Here is a 24,333-nt window from a genome sequence, read left to right on the forward strand (position 1 = left end):
TAATGTTCTATGTACTAGGATTATGGAGGAGCGCCGAAATAGGGCCAGTCAATTTTTTGAGCGAATTTACGGAATTGATGTTGAAGCAATCTGGCATCGCTGACTCGGCCTCTTCTGGTCAGTCCTCCGTGGCGTGCACACGCACCCACGGAGAGCTGCTGTCATAACAATTCGCTCCACCCATTTGGGGCCCCACAACTGGTCTAAAAGCCCCGGAAACGCGCGTTTTTTTACTTTTCGACTTGACAAGTTCATTTTAGAGTCATGGTGTCTTCAGAAGAGTTGAACGAAATTTCGTAGGCTTCCTTTTGATAACAAAACATCTATAATCTATCCACCTTGAAGAGCGGTTTGGAATAAAAAAAATTACGCAGTTTTAGAGAATGTGAATTGGAAAATCTTTTCTGAAAACACAATTTGAAATAACGGTTTGGCAACTAGTAAGAGCACGTTTCATATGAATGACCCTCAAAAATCATATTTTAAACATACCGTTTTTGAAAATGATTTAAGCAGTATGGTTTATTCTAGAAAGTTGTGCATAATGACAACAAACATGTTTTTCCGGAGACGAGCCAGCTTAGGTTTGAAAGTCTCCTTAATAAATAAACATGGTTGTCTAGAAGACTACTTTGATCTATCTTGAAACCTGTCAAAGTTATTGAGAAATTTTTAGAAAAATTAGTCAATTTTCTTACCAACACACCATGAAAATCGGCAAGAAGCGGCAAGCCAAACAGCCACCATCTGAAAGGTTTGGTTTTAGGCGGTACGGATTGCTAAGTTTAGTTCGTTGAATAAAGTTATTATTTGTTATAATAATTCGTTGTATCAATACAAGAGAAAAGAACATGGTGTCAGAAGTTGACGCGTGCTTCTGAAAAGTTTCCGGCGTCATCGTAGAAATCGCGGAAAGTAGTCGAAACAAAAACATTCAGTTCGGATTCGGTGGTGCGTCGTAGCGGCGGCCATTTTGTTAGTTTTTGAGTGAGTTTGCTGATCGGAAGTCCTCATCAAGCAGTTTAAAATGTTCATGGACCATCAAGCTCAGATGCTAAGCAATCTGTTTCAGTCCATGAATGCTGCGAAAGAATACGAAAGAACGCATTAAGCGCAACAACCTTGCGCATCGGGAGTACCTGTCCCGCTACCTTCACCCTTGGCGCTGGAGGGTGACATGGCCGAAAATTTTGACTTCTTCGAGAAGAGCTGGTTGGAGTACACAAGCGCAATTGGTATGGACCAGTGGCCAGCCACGGATAACTCAAAAAAAGTTAGTTTTCTGTTGTCCGTAATCGGTGCAGAGCGGCAACGAAAAAATTTTCAATTTGAGCCCACGGTACAACAAAAGCAAATCCAGAAGAGGCCTTGAAAGCTATCAAGGCAATCGTCGTGCCAAACGCAACGTAACGTCGACCGCCTAGATTTTCGGCGCGGTGCAAATGCAAGGAGAAACAACCGACGATTTTTCCAGTCGGTTGAAGATGTTGGCCAGACTCGCCAAACTAGGTAACTTGGCGACGGAGCTGACTACATTTAAGTTAGTAACATTTAATAAGTGGCCGCATCTACGTACAAAGCTGTTGACTATGCCTGACGTCACACTGGATAAGGCTATCGACTTGTGCAGAGTCGAAGAGATTGCTTCGTCAAGAGCAGCGGAGCTTGGTGTAACAGTGAAACAATCGGAAGTGAACAAAATGCATAGATCGAAAAGAGAATCCAAAGGTTCTGCCCCCAGGTGTAAATTTTGCGGTGATCGGCATGAGTTCGTAAAAGGAGAGTGTCCAGCTTTCGGCAAGTGCTGGGCAGCCACCGATTACGGAAAGAACCACTTCGAGAAGTGTGTAAAGCTGTCGGTAAGAACAAAAGCTAAAGTTCAAGCAAGTGAAGGAAGTCAGGGAAGATGATGATGCAGATGAAACAGAATCTGGCTCCGATAGTGATGCGTCGTCGCAAGCAAGTGATATGGAGTACGAAATCGGGAAAGTATATGATAACTCGAATAGTGGTGGAAGTGTCTTGGCGGATTTGGACCTAAAGTTTGCTAACCAGTGAAGCTCAGTGTTGTGTAAATTGGATTCAGGTGCCAATACCAGTCTTATTGGCCATGGTTGTTTCCGGTGTTTCATGTTTCCGGTGATAGTCACCCCCACTGCTACCAACAAAATTGCATCTTCAAAGATTCGGTGGCAACCCGATTAACGTGCTTGGTCAAATAAAGGTGCCGTGTCGTCGGTTAGACAGAAAATACTGTTTGATATTACAGGTGGTTTAAGGAGATCACCGTCCGCTGTTATCAGCCAAAGCCTCACGTGAACTAGGATTTGTGAAATTTTGCCGAACGGTGTCATTTCTGGAACCGAAACCGGATTCTTCAGAGAAGCTATTGAGCATCTACAGGGTAAAAGCTCAGAAAATTATTCATAATCATCATGAGCTGCTTTCCGGATACGGAATGCTGCAAGGCGCAGTATCATTGGAAGTGGATAAATCTATCACACCACCGATTCAACCTCCACGTCGAGTTCCCATAGCTGTTCGTGGAAATCTTAAACAGGAACTGGAAACGCTTGAACGAGATGGAATAATTATTAAGGAGACTCGCCATACCGACTGGGTAAGTAACCTTGTCATCGTACAACGTGGTGGGCCTGATTCGGGAGTACGTATCTGCCTGGATCCAGTGCCGTTGAATAAGGCGTTGAAACGGCCCAATTTGCAGTTCGTCACACTGGATGAGATTCTTCCTGAATTAGGCAAAGCAAGAGTGTTTTCCACTGTCGATGCTCGAAAGGGTTTCTGGCATGTGGTACTCGATGAGCCCAGCAGCAAGCTAACTACGTTTTGGACTCCTTTCGGACGATATCGATGGACGCGTCTTCCATTCGGTATTGCTCCTGCTCCAGAAATTTTTCAAATTAAACTCCAAGAAGTTATAGAAGGTCTCGAAGGAGTCGAGTGCATTGCTGATGATCTTTTGATTTTCGGTGTGGGAAACACATTTGAAGAAGCGCTGATTAATCATAATGAATGCTTGAAGACTCTTTTACATCGACTGAAGCAGCACAACGTAAAGCTGAATAAGTCCAAGTTAAAGCTTTCAGTAGACCTCAGTGAAATTCTATTTATGGACATGTGCTTACGGATCAAGGTCTGGAAGCCGGGATTGAGGCTAAAGGATTGCTATTCGCGGTTATCCGACGCCTTTGAGTCAGAAAGAGGTCCGTAGATTTATTGGCATGATTAATTAGCCGATTCATTCGAAACCTGAGCGTCAATATGAATAATCTGCGAAGATTGATTTCGGAGTCCGTCCCGTGGCAGTGGACTTCGGTGGAGCAGGCTGAATTCGAAAAAGTTAAGCCGATGGTGGCGGATATAAATAAACTTCGATATTATGACGTCCAGCAACCATTGGTCATTGAATGCGATGCTAGTAGCACAGGGCTTGGAGTTGCGATTTTCCAACGCGATGGTATCATTGGTTATGCATCGAGAACCCTCACATCGACCGAAAGAAACTACGCTCAAATTGAAAAAGAGCTGTTAGCTATTCTTTTTGCCTGCATACGATTTGATCAGCTGATAGTAGGGAACTCTGCAGCAACTGTCAGAACAGATCACAAACCATTGATTTCCATTTTCCGCAAGCCCTTGCTATCAGCACCTTGACTGTTACAGCATATACTGCTGACTCTTCAGCGGTATAATCTCTCGGTGGAATTCGTAACCGGCAAGGATAACGTGGTAGCCGATGCGTTGTCCCGTGCCTGCATTCCTGCAACAGATCCTGAGGAGTATAAGAAACAGAACATATACAAAGTGCTAAAAGAGGTGGAAAATGTGAAGTTGAGTGCTTTTTTGCGTGTCTCGGACAGTAAATTAAGTGAAATTATTGAAAAAACCGGACAAGATCCCTCGATGCAGCTGGTGATGAAGTACATTCAGCATGGTTGGCCAGGATCCTCTGACCATGTTCCTGACAGTGCTAAAATTTATTTCTTCTTAATGCACGAACTTTCCATGCAAGATGGTATGATTTTCGTAACGACTGTATACTGTGCCACATGTCCTTCGAAAAATCTACTCGATAGCTGCCATGCAAGTCACAAAGGAATCGAGGCAACATTGAAAATGGCTCGGGCAAACTTGTTCTGGCCTGGGATGAGCCTGCCAGATCTGGCGACATCGTTAAACAGTGTGGAATTTGCGCGATCGAATCGAATCGATCGAATCCACCGATGCGAAGTCACGAAATTCCAGTTTATCCTTTCAGCTCGCTTCAATGGACGTTTTCTTTGCGGAGTATCGAGGAGCCAAACGAAGCTTCTTGATTACAGTTGATCATTACTCCGATTTCTTCGAATTGGACATCTTAAAGGATCTCACCCCGGAATCCGTTATCAACGCATGTAAGGAGAATTTTGCTCGTCATGGTGTTCCACAGCGTGTTGTTTGTGATAACGGTACAGTAGCCGTTCGATAACCTCAAAATGTTTACTTTTCAGTTAACGAATGCCGTTCGATAACTGTTACGCATTCTAGACGTCAAACGGTTGTCAATCAACGTCAGATGCAATAAAAGTGCATCCACATTTGCAGCGCAATGCAGCTGTCATTGAGTTTGACATCAGCTTGAAGTTTGGGGGTCCGATAACTGCAAAACTGTTGCAACTATCGAATTGCAGTTAAAAAGCATTGCAGTTAAATGACTTGCAGTTATCGAACGTCTACTGTACTAACTTTGATTGACGAAGATGACGAAGTTTGCCTCCGAATGGAACTTCGAGCTTGTGATGTCAGCACCATATCATCAGCAGGCCAACGGTAAAGCCCACGGCATACACAAAACAAGGCAGGCTCATCACGTATGTAAACATTCAGTTTGAATGTAAACATGTGACGTCACTGCTATCTTCGCACAAGCTGGACCGAGACGATGCTCTACGGTCGCAGCATGCTTACTTTTGTACTCCAACATGTGGCGATAAAATATGCGTCACATTCAAAGTGTCATTTTTCTAACGAGCCTACCTTGTTTTCTGTATACCGTGGGTAAAGCCGAAGCCGCCAGGAACTGAGATTGGATTCAATGCCTGCAATCAATGTTCCCGATACACAGCGTCAAATTGAGCACAACACGAACAACAATACAACCATGGCGATGCCTACTTTGTTTACAACATCAACTGCAAACGAAAATCGGACTCTTCCCTTTACACCGTTAAGTTCGAATGTAAAACGGATTCAACCCATTACACCCTCATCATCTGGCCGACCGAAGAGAACAATTCGTATTCCTGCAAGACTGAACGATTACCAACTGGACTAGTGAAGCTTTTCAAGAAACGGGAGGATGTTCTATATTACAGTGGTGAGCCCCTCGGTAACGCAATCTTCTTCTTTCTTCAATTGACCTTCATCGCACAAGCATCATTCGACATTTTGGCGCCAGTACTCATAAGTGTTTGAGATCTAGCGCGGTACGGATCGCTAAGTTTAGTTCGTTGAATAAAGTTATTATTTGTTATAATAATTCGTTGTATCAATACAAGAGAAAAGAACAGATGTGACTATGTGGGTAGAGCATAATTGCACCAAAAGTAACTGTGTTTTAATTGCTAATTTCGAATCATTACATAAGATAAGCGGAATACAAATCGAATGGATCGCTTCTCAAGGTGCGTATCGAACTATTTACAGTGGTAGCTTAGTCAATCAGACTGCTTCAATTTAAATATTTAGGTAAAAATAGCTGTACGGATTTTGATCCTTTGATTCATGTTTTTCGTAGTTTTTAATGAGTAAATGTGAAACACTTCAAAAGTAGTAGCCTTAATGCTCTTGTGTCAATGATAAGGTTTCATTTACATTCGATTCCTATTTTATAATTACTTTTTCATATACTAAGGTGCTTAAGTGTACGGATTTCGATGCCCCAAGGTATGCGATTTTTTCACCTCACCATATTTTCGTTCCATCCGCTAAATACAAAAAAAATATGCGTTCACTATTATTCCACATGCAACTGGGTCATTTTACACCATCATTCAGCAGTTTTTTCAAAAGTTGAAGTGAAACATGTCTAGATGAGTTGAGTAAATTTGAAATGCGATTTAACTTTCAACTGTCTTTCAACGGATGGAGTACCTACTGGGTGGCGTTTGCAACAAATTGCCCATCATTGATTCGTATTGTGAGAAAAAAAAAAAATACTCACGTGCGTGTTCTCCAAATGAAAAACCAATTTAAGTTCATCGCTAAAACGAAATTGACCCGGTAGCTATTACCAACAACAACAGTAGGTGTGACGATTGATTACGCAGGAGTGAATAAATGGCAATGCATTAATAATGAAAATATTGCCACATTTATGCGGAATTAATATTCTCTGTATAATGGTCCGGTTACAGAAAGGTTATTGCTTACGTTGGCTACGTATTGCGTACTGAATGGTCGCAAAATTAAATTATACCGTTAATTGCATAGTAAAAGGTATTGGGAAACGGTAAAAGAGGAGCTGATTAAATAAAAATTAAAAATTCATTTGAATTTAGTCCAATTTTACTTGCCAGCTTAGTTTGTATCAATTTAGATTCAATATAACAGCAGATAAACTGAATGTTATTTGTTATTTGTATACTTTCATATGATTTGAAAGAAATAAAAAACAAAAAAAGTTTAACTGCTTGGAAGATTAAATTTCCACTGAACTAAACTAAAATTTAGATTGCAATTATGCTCTACTTTTTGACGTCATTATTCTATACTAAAACTTACTTTTGAGACAAACAAAAAGCTCACTGCTAAGTGAAGACAAACCGAAATAACGATTGTGACCATTACGGTCTCCCCACACTGCCCACCATTCGCAGAGAAAATATTGGATTTTTTCGGCGTGCCCAAAGCCATTAAACCAACGCCCACGTCACATCACAGAGAGTGCGGATTTTTATTTTATGGCCATTCCATGACTGGTGACACTTTCCCCAAAATCACACACATCACACATCCAGGGACACAGACCGTTCGCCAATATCCAAACATGAAGGTCGCAGCATAACGAATGGCACTCGCCGTAAGCGAATTATCGGGCGATGAGGATTATGGGCGTAGCCGGGGCTTATAACATGGGCTTTGTGGGATCATTTTCAAGCCTATTATTTTCAAAATGATTTGTACCAAACATTCGAGAACCAATGAAAGACAAATTGATGTGTTTCGCCTCTTGGTGAGGAACCGCACGTCCCATCCTGCGGATACGCCTATGACCAAGGATTAACACGACTTGAAAGGAGGGGGCGTGGAAGTCCACTACTCGGTCATCTCTGTCTGGGCGGATTGCTGGCCGTCCTATCCGCACGCGTTCCGAGAGTTTATGGCTGTTGTAGTCGTAATTGCTCGCGGGAGGTGGGGGAGGTGGATTCGTACTTCATGCGCTCATATTCGCACACCGGCTCCCGGCTCGGAACATGATTTTTGTAATTAATTTAATTATGACGAATGGTGCTTAATGGGTTGTGCAATAAATATTTCCTCGGTCGGTCAAGCGGGGGCTGACGGTTGGTGGTGTTTGTTTATCCTGTTTGTGGCGAAGGGATGGCGACGATCGTTTTCAGTCTTGTTTACAAGATCCATCGTTGTTCGGAGGGCTTCCGCAGCTCTGACTCTGGTCAGGCAAGTGCCATTGTTGAAATTTTAATTGCTATAATCCGCTGTTTGTTGGTACAGCGTGGCATATCGTTTGCAGGAAATGGCCTGATGATTTGAGTTATGCCATAATCTGTCATAAAGCGAAGGGTTTAATGATTGATTGTTTCTACTTCGTTGGGTTCAACAGCTGCCTTAGTCGCAAGAGCAGATTATGAATAATACGCACAGAAATTTGGGTTAATTAGACTTCCCGAAGAAAGTTCGACTACACTTTTTCTAACCAGAAATAGACTAGTATTTCGATTTGTACAAACTCTGCTGTTGATACGAATAAAGCAATGGATAATCTCGTCAGAAGACGCTGCATAGCATAGTTTGCTTCTGAAGTTGAATTACTTTCCCTCCTAAAAACATATATTTACATAATGAGCGTTGCAAGCGAAGAAACACTACACAGTTAGCAAATAATTGAGGATCCACCATTAATCGACAATCGTTCCACAAAATTTGCTAACGAAGTTAACGTTCTGTAACTCGCATCACTAAGCTCGGCTCTGCACTTCTCTAAGTACTTCGAACAAACATCGAATTCCAAATCCAGAACCATCCTGCGTTAGTATCCGTCGACGTCGTCGACGATTCCAACTTTGCCGTCGTAATTCACGGTCAAACAAAGAGTTGAAAGAGTCGGAGATTTATCGCTTCGGGCTCCTTGTTCCTTTTTTCAACGGCAGCAGGCAGCTCAGCGCCTACCACAATCAGGGTGTGGAAATGGGAAATGCTGCCTGAAGGAAGGCGCCATTTCTTTCCACATTCACTTTTCTGTACTTTGCCATCATAGGTGGGAACACATTGCATTCGAGTATTTTCCCCATCCGTGCTTGACGACGACGACGACACACTTCTTCTGGACCACTCACTACAACTGTTCGGAACGAGAAAGATGAATGGAATTTACACTGCGGAAATCCGAAGAGAGGATGACGATGGAAACCCGTTCGTTACCGGAGTAGGTACCGTTCTGGGGCCGTACGGTTTTGTGGGAGTTTGTCATCGTTCTTGTAGCTGGTTTTTCCACTTTCTTTGTCGTTCTTTCCACTCGAAATCGGCACAGTGGAGTGCGGTCGAACGATAGTCGGACACAATTCCACATCATTCCATGACGAAAGTTTCAACGCAAGATTTTGTTCATTCCCATGCAACTGTACCTCGCCAGTATCGGTAGTCGTCTCTAGTACTCACTTTACTTACAACTGGTACCAGCTGAATCTATGGATGATCACACAAATGTGCCATGATTTAAGAAGTCAAGCCTCGGAGTTCTGGGCCCAATGAAGAGTGAAAAGGAACAAGGTGGAAATTTGTTGGAGTAAATTATGATACATCGTGGGATGTCAACCGGGTTGTAGTCGGTGCACCGTGCAGCATCAATCCTCCTACTCAGAGTCACTCCTAGGAGTGAATGTGTGCTGGAGGAAGGCAACTGATCAAGTAATAGAGGCTGTATGTATTTGATTTTGATCTTTGCCATCAGGCCAAATTATTGCTGCATATTTTTTCCGAACTTCGTCTCAGACGATCTCGCATTTGAAAGAAAGCAGTCAACCGTGATGGATGAGAAATTTGTTAACAAGGGTTGTACAAGGAATGTGTTATGTGTTTCTGAATGAACTTAATGATGTATAGCTATAGAGCGGTATTGGATTTTCTTTGAACAAAATATGGCTCAGATGTTGTAAGACTATAATGATTGAAAAGTAATCTAAAAAAAAAAAATAAATACATACAGGTAGAAATCAAACAATTCCCTAACCTTAATAGTTGTGAATTCTAAGGCATCTCACATTCAAGATCATTTTTACTCTTTCAAGTATAGAATCCAAATCCAATCCAAACCAATCCAAACCAACCAAACCAACCAAACCAACCAAACCAATCCAAACCAACCAAACCAATCCAACCAACCAAACCAACCAAACCAACCAAACCAACCAAACCAACCAAACCAACCCAAACCAACCAAACCAAACCAAACCAACCAAACCAACCAAACCAACCAAACCAATCCAAACCAACCAAACCAATCCAAACCAATCCAAACCAACCAAACCAACCAAACCAACCAAACCAACCAAACCAATCCAAACCAATCCAAACCAATCCAAACCAACCAAACCAATCCAAACCAACCAAACCAACCAAACCAACCAAACCAACCAAACCAACCAAACCAACCAAACCAACCCAAACCAACCAAACCAACCAAACCAAACCCAACCAAACCAACCAACCAAACCAACCAAACCAACCAAACCAACCAAACCAACCAAACCAATCCAAACCAACCAAACCAACCAAACCAACCAAACCAACCAAACCAATCCAACCAAACCAACCAAACCAACCAAACCAACCAAACCAATCCAAACCAATCCAAACCAACCAAACCAATCCAAACCAACCAAACCAATCCAAACCAACCAAACCAACCAAACCAATCCAAACCAACCAAACCAACCCAAACCAACCAAACCAACCAAACCAATCCAAACCAATCCAAACCAACCAAACCAATCCAACCAATCCAAACCAACCAAACCAATCCAAACCAACCAAACCAACCAAACCAACCAAACCAACCAAACCAACCAAACCAATCCAAACCAACCAAACCAACCAAACCAACCAAACCAACCAAACCAACCAAACCAACCAACCAAACCAATCCAAACCAACCAAACCAACCAAACCAACCAAACCAACCAAACCAACCAAACCAACCAAACCAACCAAACCAACCCAAACCAACCAAACCAACCAAACCAATCCCAAACCAACCAAACCAACCAAACCAACCAAACCAACCAAACCAACCAAACCAACCCAAACCAACCAAACCAACCAAACCAACCAAACCAACCAAACCAATCCAACCAACCAAACCAACCAAACCAATCCAACCAATCCAAACCAACCCAAACCAACCAAACCAACCCAAACCAATCCAACCAACCAAACCAACCAAACCAACCAAACCAACCAAACCAACCAAACCAACCAAACCAACCAAACCAATCCAAACCAACCAAACCAATCCAAACCAACCAAACCAACCAAACCAACCAAACCAACCAAACCAACCAAACCAATCCAAACCAACCAAACCAACCAAACCAACCAAACCAACCAAACCAACCAAACCAACCAAACCAACCAAACCAATCCAAACCAACCAAACCAACCAAACCAACCAAACCAACCAAACCAACCAAACCAACCAAACCAATCCAAACCAACCAAACCAACCAAACCAATCCAAACCAACCAATCCAAACCAACCAAACCAACCAAACCAACCAAACCAACCAAACCAACCAAACCAACCAAACCAACCAAACCAACCAAACCAACCCAAACCAACCAAACCAACCAAACCAACCAAACCAACCAAACCAACCAAACCAAACCAATCCAAACCAACCAAACCAACCAAACCAACCAAACCAACCAAACCAACCAAACCAACCAAACCAACCAAACCAACCAAACCAACCAAACCAACCAAACCAACCAAACCAACCAAACCAACCAAACCAACCAAACCAACCAAACCAACCAAACCAACCAAACCAACCAAACCAACCAAACCAACCAAACCAACCAAACCAACCAAACCAACCAAACCAACCAAACCAACCAAACCAACCAAACCAACCAAACCAACCAAACCAACCAAACCAACCAAACCAACCAAACCAACCAAACCAACCAAACCAACCAAACCAACCAAACCAACCAAACCAATCCAACCAACCAAACCAACCAAACCAACCAAACCAACCAAACCAACCAAACCAACCCAACCAACCAAACCAACCAAACCAAACCAACCAAACCAAACCAACCAAACCAACCAAACCAACCAAACCAATCCAACCAACCCAAACCAACCAAACCAACCAAACCAACCAAACCAACCAAACCAACCAAACCAACCCAAACCAACCAAACCAACCAAACCAACCAAACCAACCAAACCAACCAAACCAACCAAACCAACCAAACCAACCAAACCAATCCAAACCAACCAAACCAACCAAACCAACCCAAACCAACCAAACCAACCAAACCAACCAAACCAACCAAACCAACCAAACCAACCAAACCAACCAAACCAACCAAACCAACCAAACCAACCAAACCAACCAAACCAACCAAACCAACCAAACCAACCAAACCAACCAACCAAACCAATCCAACCAACCAAACCAACCAAACCAACCAAACCAACCAAACCAACCAAACCAACCAAACCAACCAAACCAACCAAACCAAACCAAACCAAACCAAACCAACCAAACCAACCAAACCAATCCAAACCAACCAAACCAACCAAACCAACCAAACCCAAACCAAACCAACCAAACCAACCAAACCAACCAAACCAACCAAACCAACCAAACCAACCCAAACCAACCAAACCCAACCAAACCAACCCAAACCAACCAAACCAACCAAACCAACCAAACCAAACCAAACCAAACCAACCAACCAAACCAACCAAACCAACCCAACCAACCAAACCAACCATCCAACCAACCAAACCAAACCAACCAAACCAACCAAACCAACCAAACCAACCAAACCAACCCAACCAACCAAACCAACCAAACCAACCAAACCAACCAAACCAACCAAACCAACCAAACCAACCAAACCAACCAAACCAACCAAACCAACCAAACCAACCAAACCAACCAAACCAACCCAACCAACCAAACCAACCAAACCAACCAAACCAACCAAACCAACCAAACCAACCAATCCAAACCCAACCAAACCAATCCAACCAAACCAACCAAACCAACCCAAACCAACCAAACCAACCAAACCCAACCAAACCAACCAAACCAACCAAACCAACCAAACCAACCAAACCAACCAAACCAACCAAACCAACCAAACCAACCAAACCAACCAAACCAACCAAACCAACCAAACCAACCAAACCAACCAAACCAACCAAACCAACCAAACCAACCAAACCAACCAAACCAACCAAACCAACCAAACCAACCAAACCAACCAAACCAACCAAACCCAACCAAACCAACCAAACCAACCAAACCAACCAAACCAACCAAACCAACCAAACCAACCAAACCAACCAAACCAACCAAACCAATCCAAACCAACCAAACCAACCAAACCAACCAAACCAACCAAACCAATCCAAACCAACCAACCAAACCAATCCAACCAACCAAACCAACCCAACCAACCAAACCAACCAAACCAATCCAAACCAACCAAACCAACCAAACCAACCAAACCAACCAAACCAACCCAAACCAACCAAACCAACCAAACCAACCAAACCAACCAAACCAACCAAACCAACCAAACCAACCAAACCAACCAAACCAACCAAACCAACCAAACCAACCAAACCAACCAAACCAACCAAACCAACCAAACCAACCAAACCAACCAAACCAACCAAACCAACCAAACCAACCAAACCAACCAAACCAACCAAACCAACCAAACCAACCAAACCAACCAAACCAACCCAAACCAACCAAACCAATCCAACCAAACCAACCAAACCAACCAAACCAACCAAACCAACCAAACCAACCAAACCAACCAAACCAACCAAACCAACCAAACCAACCAAACCAACCAAACCAACCAAACCAACCAAACCAACCAAACCAACCAATCCAAACCAACCAAACCAACCAAACCAACCAAACCAACCAAACCAACCAAACCAACCAAACCAACCAAACCAACCAAACCAACCAAACCAACCAAACCAACCAAACCAACCAAACCAACCAAACCAACCAAACCAACCAAACCAACCAAACCAACCAAACCAACCAAACCAACCAAACCAACCAAACCAACCAAACCAACCAAACCAATCCAACCAAACCAACCAAACCAATCCAAACCAACCAAACCAACCAACCAACCAATCCAAACCAACCAAACCAACCAAACCAACCAAACCAACCAAACCAATCCAAACCAACCAAACCAACCAAACCAATCCAAACCAACCAAACCAACCAAACCAACCAAACCAACCAAACCAACCAAACCAACCAAACCAACCAAACCAACCAAACCAACCCAAACCAACCAAACCAACCAAACCAACCAAACCAACCAAACCAACCAAACCAACCAAACCAACCAAACCAACCAAACCAACCAAACCAACCAAACCAACCAAACCAACCAAACCAACCAAACCAACCAAACCAACCAAACCAACCAAACCAACCAAACCAACCAAACCAACCAAACCAACCAAACCAACCAAACCAACCAAACCAACCAAACCAACCAAACCAACCAAACCAACCAAACCAACCAAACCAACCAAACCAACCAAACCAACCCAAACCAACCAAACCAACCAAACCAACCAAACCAACCAAACCAACCAAACCAACCAAACCAACCAAACCAACCAAACCAATCCAAACCAACCCAAACCAACCAAACCAATCCAAACCAACCAAACCAACCAAACCAACCAAACCAACCAAACCAACCAAACCAACCAAACCAACCAAACCAACCAAACCAACCAAACCAACCAAACCAACCAAACCAACCAAACCAACCAAACCAACCAAACCAACCCAAACCAATCCAACCAAACCAACCAAACCAACCAAACCAACCAAACCAACCTCCAAACCAATCCAAACCAACCAACCAACCAACCAAACCAACCAAACCAACCAAACCAACCAAACCAACCAAACCAACCAAACCAACCAAACCAACCAAACCAACCAAACCAACCAAACCAACCAAACCAACCAAACCAACCAAACCAATCCAAACCAACCAAACCAACCAAACCAACCAAACCAACCCAAACCAATCCAACCAATCCAACCAATCCAACCAACCAACCAAACCAAACCAACCAAACCAACCAAACCAACCAAACCAACCAAACCAATCCAAACCAACCAAACCAACCAAACCAACCAAACCAACCAAACCAACCAAACCAACCAAACCAATCCAAACCAACCAAACCAACCAAACCAACCAAACCAATCCAAACCAACCAAACCAACCAAACCAACCAAACCAATCCAAACCAACCAAACCAACCAAACCAACCAAACCAACCAAACCAAACCAAACCAACCAAACCAACCAAACCAACCAAACCAACCAAACCAACCAAACCAACCAAACCAACCAACCAAACCAACCAAACCAACCAAACCAACCAAACCAACCAAACCAACCAACCAAACCAAACCAACCAAACCAACCAAACCAACCCAACCAAACCAAACCAACCAAACCAACCAAACCAACCAAACCAAACCAACCAACCAAACCAATCCAAACCAACCAAACCAACCAAACCAACCAAACCAACCAAACCAACCAAACCAACCAAACCAACCAAACCAACCAAACCAACCAAACCAATCCAAACCAACCAAACCAACCAAACCAACCAAACCAACCAAACCAACCAAACCAACCAAACCAACCAAACCAACCAAACCAACCAAACCAACCAAACCAACCAAACCAATCCAACCAACCAAACCAACCAAACCAACCAAACCAACCAAACCAACCAAACCAATCCAAACCAACCAAACCAACCAAACCAACCAAACCAACCCAAACCAACCAAACCAACCAAACCAACCAAACCAACCAAACCAACCAAACCAATCCAAACCAACCAAACCAACCAACCAAACCAACCAAACCAACCAAACCAACCAAACCAACCAAACCAACCAAACCAACCAAACCAACCAAACCAACCAAACCAACCAAACCAATCCAAACCAACCAAACCAACCAAACCAACCAAACCAACCAAACCAACCAAACCAATCCAAACCAACCAAACCAACCAAACCAACCAAACCAACCAAACCAACCAAACCAACCAAACCAACCAAACCAACCAAACCAACCAAACCAACCAAACCAACCAAACCAACCAAACCAACCAAACCAACCAAACCAACCAAACCAACCAAACCAACCAAACCAACCAAACCAACCAAACCAACCAAACCAACCAAACCAACCAAACCAACCAAACCAATCCAAACCAACCAAACCAACCCAAACCAACCAAACCAACCAAACCAATCCAAACCAACCAAACCAACCAAACCAACCAAACCAACCCAAACCAACCAAACCAACCAAACCAACCAAACCAACCAAACCAACCAAACCAACCAAACCAACCAAACCAACCAAACCAACCAAACCAACCAAACCAACCAAACCAACCAAACCAACCAAACCAACCAAACCAACCAAACCAATCCAACCAACCAAACCAACCAAACCAACCAAACCAACCAAACCAATCCAAACCAACCAAACCAACCAAACCAACCCAAACCAACCAAACCAACCAAACCAACCAAACCAACCAAACCAATCCAACCAACCAAACCAACCAAACCAACCAAACCAACCAAACCAACCAAACCAACCAAACCAACCAAACCAACCAAACCAACCAAACCAATCCAAACCAATCCAAACCAACCAAACCAATCCAAACCCAACCAAACCAACCAAACCAACCAAACCAATCCAAACCAACCAAACCAACCAAACCAACCAAACCAACCATCCAAACCAATCCAACCAACCAACCAAACCAACCAAACCAATCCAAACCAACCAAACCAACCAAACCAACCAAACCAACCCAACCAACCAAACCAATCCAAACCAACCAAACCAACCAAACCAACCAAACCAACCAAACCAACCAAACCAACCAAACCAACCAAACCAACCAAACCAATCCAACCAAACCAAACCAAACCAACCAAACCAAACCAACCAAACCAACCAAACCAACCAAACCAACCAAACCAATCCAAACCAACCAAACCAATCCAACCAACCAAACCAAACCAAACCAATCCAAACCAACCAAACCAATCCAAACCAACCAAACCAACCAAACCAACCAAACCAACCAAACCAACCAAACCAACCAAACCAAACCAACCAAACCAACCAAACCAACCAAACCAACCAAACCAACCAAACCAACCAAACCAACCAAACCAACCAAACCAATCCAAACCAACCAAACCAACCAAACCAATCCAAACCAATCCAAACCAACCAAACCAACCAAACCAACCAAACCAACCAAACCAACCAAACCAACCAAACCAACCAAACCAATCCAAACCAATCCAAACCAACCAAACCAACCAAACCAACCAAACCAACCAAACCAATCCAAACCAACCAAACCAACCAAACCAACCAAACCAACCAAACCAACCAAACCAACCAAACCCAACCAAACCAACCAAACCAATCCAAACCAACCAAACCAACCAAACCAACCAAACCAACCAACCAAACCAATCCAAACCAACCAAACCAAACCAACCAAACCAACCCAAACCAACCAAACCAATCCAAACCAACCAAACCAATCCAACCAACCAAACCAACCAAACCAACCAAACCAATCCAAACCAACCCAAACCAACCAAACCAACCAAACCAATCCAACCAACCAAACCAACCAAACCAACCAAACCAATCCAAACCAACCAACCAAACCAACCAAACCAATCCAAACCAACCAAACCAACCAAACCAACCAAACCAACCAAACCAACCAAACCAATCCAAACCAACCAAACCAACCAAACCAACCCAAACCAAACCAACCCAAACCAAACCAACCAAACCAACCCAACCAATCCAAACCAACCAAACCAACCAAACCAACCAAACCAATCCAAACCAACCAAACCAACCAAACCAATCCAAACCAACCAAACCAATCCAAACCAACCAAACCAACCAAACCAACCAAACCAACCAAACCAATCCAAACCAACCAAACCAACCAATCCAACCAACCAAACCAACCAAACCAATCCAACCAACCAAACCAACCAAACCAACCAAACCAACCAAACCAACCAAACCAACCAAACCAACCAAACCAACCAAACCAACCAAACCAATCCAACCAAACCAACCAAACCAACCAAACCAACCAAACCAACCAAACCAACCAAACCAACCAAACCAACCAAACCAATCCAAACCAACCAAACCAACCAAACCAATCCAAACCAACCAAACCAACCAAACCAACCAAACCAACCAAACCAACCAAACCAACCAAACCAACCAAACCAACCCAAACCAACCAAACCAACCAAACCAACCAAACCAACCAAACCAACCAAACCAACCAAACCAAACCAAACCAAACCAACCAACCAAACCAACCAAACCAACCAAACCAACCAAACCAACCAAACCAACCAAACCAACCAAACCAACCAAACCAACCAAACCAACCAAACCAACCAAACCAACCAAACCAACTCCAAACCAACCAAACCAACCAAACCAACCAAACCAACCAAACCAACCAAACCAACCAAACCAACCAAACCAATCCAAACCAACCAAACCAACCAAACCAACCAAACCAACCAAACCAACCAAACCAACCAAACCAACCAAACCAACCAAACCAACCAAACCAATCCAAACCAACCAAACCAACCAAACCAATCCAAACCAACCCAAACCAACCAAACCAACCAAACCAACCAAACCAACCAAACCAATCCAAACCAACCAAACCAACCAAACCAATCCAAACCAATCCAAACCAACCAAACCAACCAAACCAACCAAACCAACCAAACCAACCAAACCAACCAAACCAATCCAAACCAACCAAACCAACCAAACCAACCAAACCAACCAAACCAACCAAACCAACCAACCAAACCAATCCAAACCAACCAAACCAACCAAACCAACCAAACCAACCAAACCAACCAAACCAACCAAACCAAACCAAACCAATCCAAACCAACCAAACCAACCAAACCAACCAAACCAATCCAAACCAACCAAACCAACCAAACCAACCAAACCAACCAAACCAATCCAACCAACCAAACATCCAAACCAATCCAAACCAACCAAACCAACCAAACCAATCCAAACCAACCAAACCAATCCAAACCAACCAAACCAACCAAACCAACCAACCAAACCAACCAAACCAACCAAACCAACCAAACCAACCAAACCAACCAAACCAACCAAACCAACCAAACCAACCAAACCAACCAAACCAACCAAACCAATCCAAACCAACCAAACCAACCAAACCAACCAAACCAACCAAACCAATCCAACCAACCAAACCAACCAAACCAACCAAACCAACCAAACCAACCAAACCAACCAAACCAACCCAAACCAACCAAACCAACCAAACCAATCCAAACCAACCAAACCAACCAAACCAACCAAACCAATCCAAACCAACCAAACCAATCCAAACCAACCAAACCAACCAAACCAATCCAAACCAACCAAACCAATCCAACCAACCAACCAAACCAACCAAACCAACCAAACCAACCAAACCAATCCAACCAAACCAACCAAACCAACCAAACCAACCAAACCAACCAAACCAACCAAACCAACCAACCAAACCAACCAAACCAACCAAACCAACCAAACCAACCAAACCAATCCAAACCAACCAAACCAACCAAACCAATCCAAACCAACCAAACCAACCAAACCAACCAAACCAACCAAACCAACCAAACCAACCAAACCAATCCAAACCAACCAAACCAACCAAACCAACCAAACCAACCAAACCAACCAAACCAACCAAACCAACCAAACCAACCAAACCAATCCAACCAAACCAACCAAACCAACCAAACCAACCACCAACCAACCAAACCAATCCAACCAACCAAACCAACCAAACCAACCAACCCAACCAAACCAACCAAACCAACCAATCCAACCAACCCAACCAACCAAACCAACCAAACCAACCAAACCAACCAAACCAACCAAACCAACCAAACCAATCCAACCAAACCAACCAAACCAACCAAACCAACCAAACCAACCAAACCAACCAAACCAACCAAACCAACCAAACCAATCCAACCAACCAACCAAACCAACCAAACCAACCAAACCAACCAAACCAACCAAACCAACCAAACCAACCAAACCAACCAAACCAACCAAACCAATCCAAACCAACCAAACCAACCAAACCAACCAAACCAACCAAACCAATCCAAACCAACCAAACCAATCCAACCAATCCAAACCAACCAATCCAAACCAATCCAAACCAACCAAACCAACCAAACCAACCAAACCAACCAAACCAATCCAACCAACCAAACCAACCAAACCAACCAAACCAATCCAACCAACCAAACCAATCCAAACCAACCAACCAATCCAAACCAACCAAACCAACCAAACCAAACCAACCAAACCAACCAAACCAACCAAACCAATCCAAATCCAAACCAACCAAACCAACCAAACCAACCAAACCAACCAATCCAACCAATCCAGTCCAATTCAATCCAAACCAATTCAATTCATTCAACTGTCTGTTCATTCAAACCAATTCAAACCAACCAATTCAATTCAATTCAAATTCAACCAATTCATTCAAACCAATGTCTAATTCAACCAATCCAACCAAACTAACCAAAATCCATCCCAAACCAACCAAACCAACCAAATCCAACCTCCAACCAAACCAACCACCAAACCAAACCCAACCAAACATCATCCAAACATTATCAAATTCTAGCCTTTGTCTTTTCCCGTCGTTATTGCAATCCGAATGCAATTTCTATTTAATCCAAACCCGAAGATAGAACCAACCTTTGGAGACAGTTTTAGTATTGGGAATTGAGAAGCGAGAATGTTGCGAGGATTTGACTTTGATACTGAAGCGAAAAGACATCAAGGCTCAGGTTGATAAAGAATCTAGAATTTTGAAATTGTTGCAGGAGCAAGAGGAATTACACTTAGAGCGAAAAGGCTTCGTGATTTTGGAATCGGAACCTGAGCAAGGAGGGGCTGAGAATATGTAATTCATATTTGAACGAGAAGTTTTCGCATTTTCAAATCGATGCCGAAGTGTGATCACTTTTATATAGTTTGTTTTTTCTTCTCGACTGCGGTACGCAAAAATATGAGGTTTCTGAGTTTTTAACAAACGAAGCGAAGTTTGGCCTTCCCCCAAAACTTTTCAGTCAGGTGATGTTCCGGCAAGTAGATTTGTCCGTTGATGTGCAGCAGCTGGCTCGTCTTGCTGCACCCACAGATATCGAATCAAAACTTGTTGGCACATTTGGAACAGCGCTCACAGAAGAAAGTTACCTACTAATCAATGCGTATCACTTCTAGTTGAAGAAGGTCAGAGGGAAGAGTAAAATCATAAGGATCCGTGAAAATCCTCTATTTATTATAGCCACTAGAAGCAAATAAGTGGTGCATCGCGTAATCAACTCAACCACCACAATCGGCAATAAACCATACCGAAACCAGCCCATTATTGCCTTGGCAGAGAAAATTCCAGGCAGGCGCCACCCGGACAATCGCTCAAAATCTGCAAATGAACTGATTTTATTTTACGGCGGCACAGCTGCTGTGCTTCGTTCATTCTGAAAGTCGATTAACTCCCTCCAAGACCGGTACGGAAGGCCGTGCGTGTGTCTAACCAGCATCCGGTGGAGCAGCAGCATCAGCCAGCGGTGGGATTTTTTCCTCCCTTCGCTCGCTGGGCCGACGTCGTATGGGTCATAAATTAAAAACAAGACCTAAAGGGAGTTGTGTTAACGGTTGTTCCGCGACTTCAGCCCTCTCCTAATGCCACCCAACGAGCGAGCAGCATCAGCAGCAGTGTGGTTTCGTTCGCAATTCGTTTCTACGCGCGGCCCTCGCCGTTGAATGGAAAGGATTGTTCTCGTTGGTTTTGGTTTATCACTGCGCTTGTTAGAGGATGAATTAGATGGGTATCTTATTCGGCAGTATATCACCCGAGAGACTGACTTATGGTCTGTCTCAGTCAGAGTTGTTACGATTACCATTACTATGCTTACGTACGACTGCGAGGGGAGGCTCACCACAGGCAGCCGTTCATGGAGAGAATGTTTCTTTTGTTTGCCCTTTTGCGAATCGGGCCGCGTTGTTCTCCGGTGGGGAAGATGCCAGCGGCGGACGAGTTTCGCAAACAAACATTTCTTTTAAGACCCAGTACAGTATAACATAAAAGCAAAGTTTTTTCCAAGCCATTTTCCCCGCCTTGACACGCGTGGCGGCACCCTTCGCAGTATAGTGCGCCGGCAAGACAACAAAGCGAACTAAGCTCTGCTGGGAGAAAACTTCAACTTTTCTAATTGTGACTCTGCTGCTTAGTGAACCGCAACAACATCGTCGACTGCTTGATAAGTATTAAGCAGTCTACTCGGCTCTCGAAGTCATAAAGCAGCCAGCACTCTTCAGAAGGAGTTTAGAAGCTCTGCTGTGGAGAAGAACTACTTGTACTGCATAAAGCATATTTACATACATTGTGGCATTCAGATGATGGAAGGGATTGTAAAATGCTGCCTTTGAGTCGTGCTCGGTTGGACAATGAAATAAGAAATCTTTTAATTGAAACTATTTTATCCATCCTTAATCTTGCTGAATCTTAGGAACTTTGAAACTTTACCAAATTCTAATTGATTTACTTATCTGTACAACAAAATATGCCGAGGAAAGTTTTATTTGTCAGAGTGTCACAATTGGAGACAAAATCCCAAATATAAAGGAAAATAAAAAAGTAATTCAAACTGAAATTCAAAATCACATTAGGGAAGTCCTGTCAGGTATATCACTTCTTGAACAAACGCTCGCAAAAAAACGACTTTTCCCATCACGAAAGCTTGTACAGCGTTCCATTTCTCATTAGTCTCCAGAGTGTTTATCGAAATGCAAATTTTGCAATTTATTCTCGGCTGCACTCGACGGCTGGCTGTCTGATGACCATTTATATTATTTTTTGTCCACGTTCCCTGTCTTCGTGATGCAGTTTTTTTAGTGGCGCTCTGGGAGTTCTGATGCAGAAGGCAGAGTACTTTCATGGAAACGAAATCGTTTCCATTTGGAGCCACCACCGTCGGTCCGCCAAGCTCTTCGTTGCCGCCTCATCGGACGTGCACGCTTGATCAGCAAAATGGAAACCGGACTACCCCCAAAGGGACCGAGGTAACCGTCGTTGTTCTTTCTGTTGCTCGAGCACGGATACGAAAATATTGCTCTGACTTTTTTTTTGTTTTATTGACGTTACGAAATTTGATAAGGAGAAAATGATAAATAGGAAAAGGGCCTTCAGCTCTGGCCGGCGCGGCGTGGAACCGAGCTGCAGATAAACGTCGAATCTTTCAACTGTCCATTAGGTGCGTGCCAAATTACCTCATGATTGCAGACGAGAAGCCCCTTGCTGGGGAAAAAAATAAAAAAAGAATCACTCTCCAGACCATTTTCACGTCACATTCCAATCCGATACTAATCCAAGGAAACACTTCTAGAATGGTCTCATTAGAGTCTACAGTATTTGAGAGTAGAAAAAATAATGCGAAAATAATTCAATGAATCATAAAAGAAAAACAAGTTGAAAGACACAAAAAGTAATAAGTACGAATGATGAATGAAACGTCAAAACTGATAAAAGAAAGGGGCGAGAGAATAATCTGCAAGAAAATCATGAAAGGCCAACGTAGATGCTGCTCCGTTATTGGTCACAATCAACAAAATTGATCATTTGATTTTAACCAAACGCTCACCCCCAACCAATGATTTCTCGCTTCACATTTATTATTTTACTTACTACTCACAATTTTTCATTTCGCACTTCTCATGTTACTACTCCCACGTCCCTGGTCACTTGAAAATACTAACTTTTTGCCTACAGCTTTCAAAGATCTTTTCGTTATTTTATAATTATTATTAATATCTTTATTATTGAGGTTTTCTTATCTTTACCGGTTCGCCCTGTTTTCGTTATTTCTTATTCCCTACTTCTTAGTTCTGTCCACTTCCATCATACTTCTCACTCCTTATTATTCACATCTATATACATAAAAATGAATATCAGTCTGTATGACCCTTATGGACTCGAAAACTACTGAACCGATCGGCGTGAAAATTTGTATGCAGAGGTTTTTGGGACCGGGAAAGGCTCTTAATATGGTTTGAGCCCCCCACAACTTTTTAAAAGGGGGGCTCCTATACAAATGAAATACCAATTTTTTCATAACCTGAGAATTAATCAGAGAATAAATCAATTCTTGGCAAAATGAAGTTCGTCGGGTCTGCTAGTTTCTAATGAAAAAAACTATTCCTCATCTCACACGTTCCAATTCCCCTACATCCTTCCATCACTTTTCACCCTTCAATCATAATCCCTTACTTTAAACCAAACCCACTTCTTCAGGATTCCTCATCCGTAAGGACGACTCTAATTTTCTTCAACTTAATATTCGCACATTGTCTGCAAATAAAACGGAAGGAATTTATTGAAATAAATTGATAGGAAACGACGAACAGCATCATCGGTCAACGTCTCAACATCATCTTTAACAGAACGACCTGAACTGACTGACTGGACTGACTGGATTGGACTGACTTGGACTGGACGGACTGACTTGGACTAGACTGGATGGATTGACTGATTGACCTGACTCGATTGACTGACTGGACTGACTGACTGGACCTGGACTGACTGGATCTGACCTGACTGACCTGACC

The sequence above is a fragment of the Armigeres subalbatus genome, chromosome 1, assembly GCF_024139115.2.
Source record: "Armigeres subalbatus isolate Guangzhou_Male chromosome 1, GZ_Asu_2, whole genome shotgun sequence".
NCBI classification, from domain to species: Eukaryota; Metazoa; Arthropoda; class Insecta; order Diptera; family Culicidae; genus Armigeres; species Armigeres subalbatus.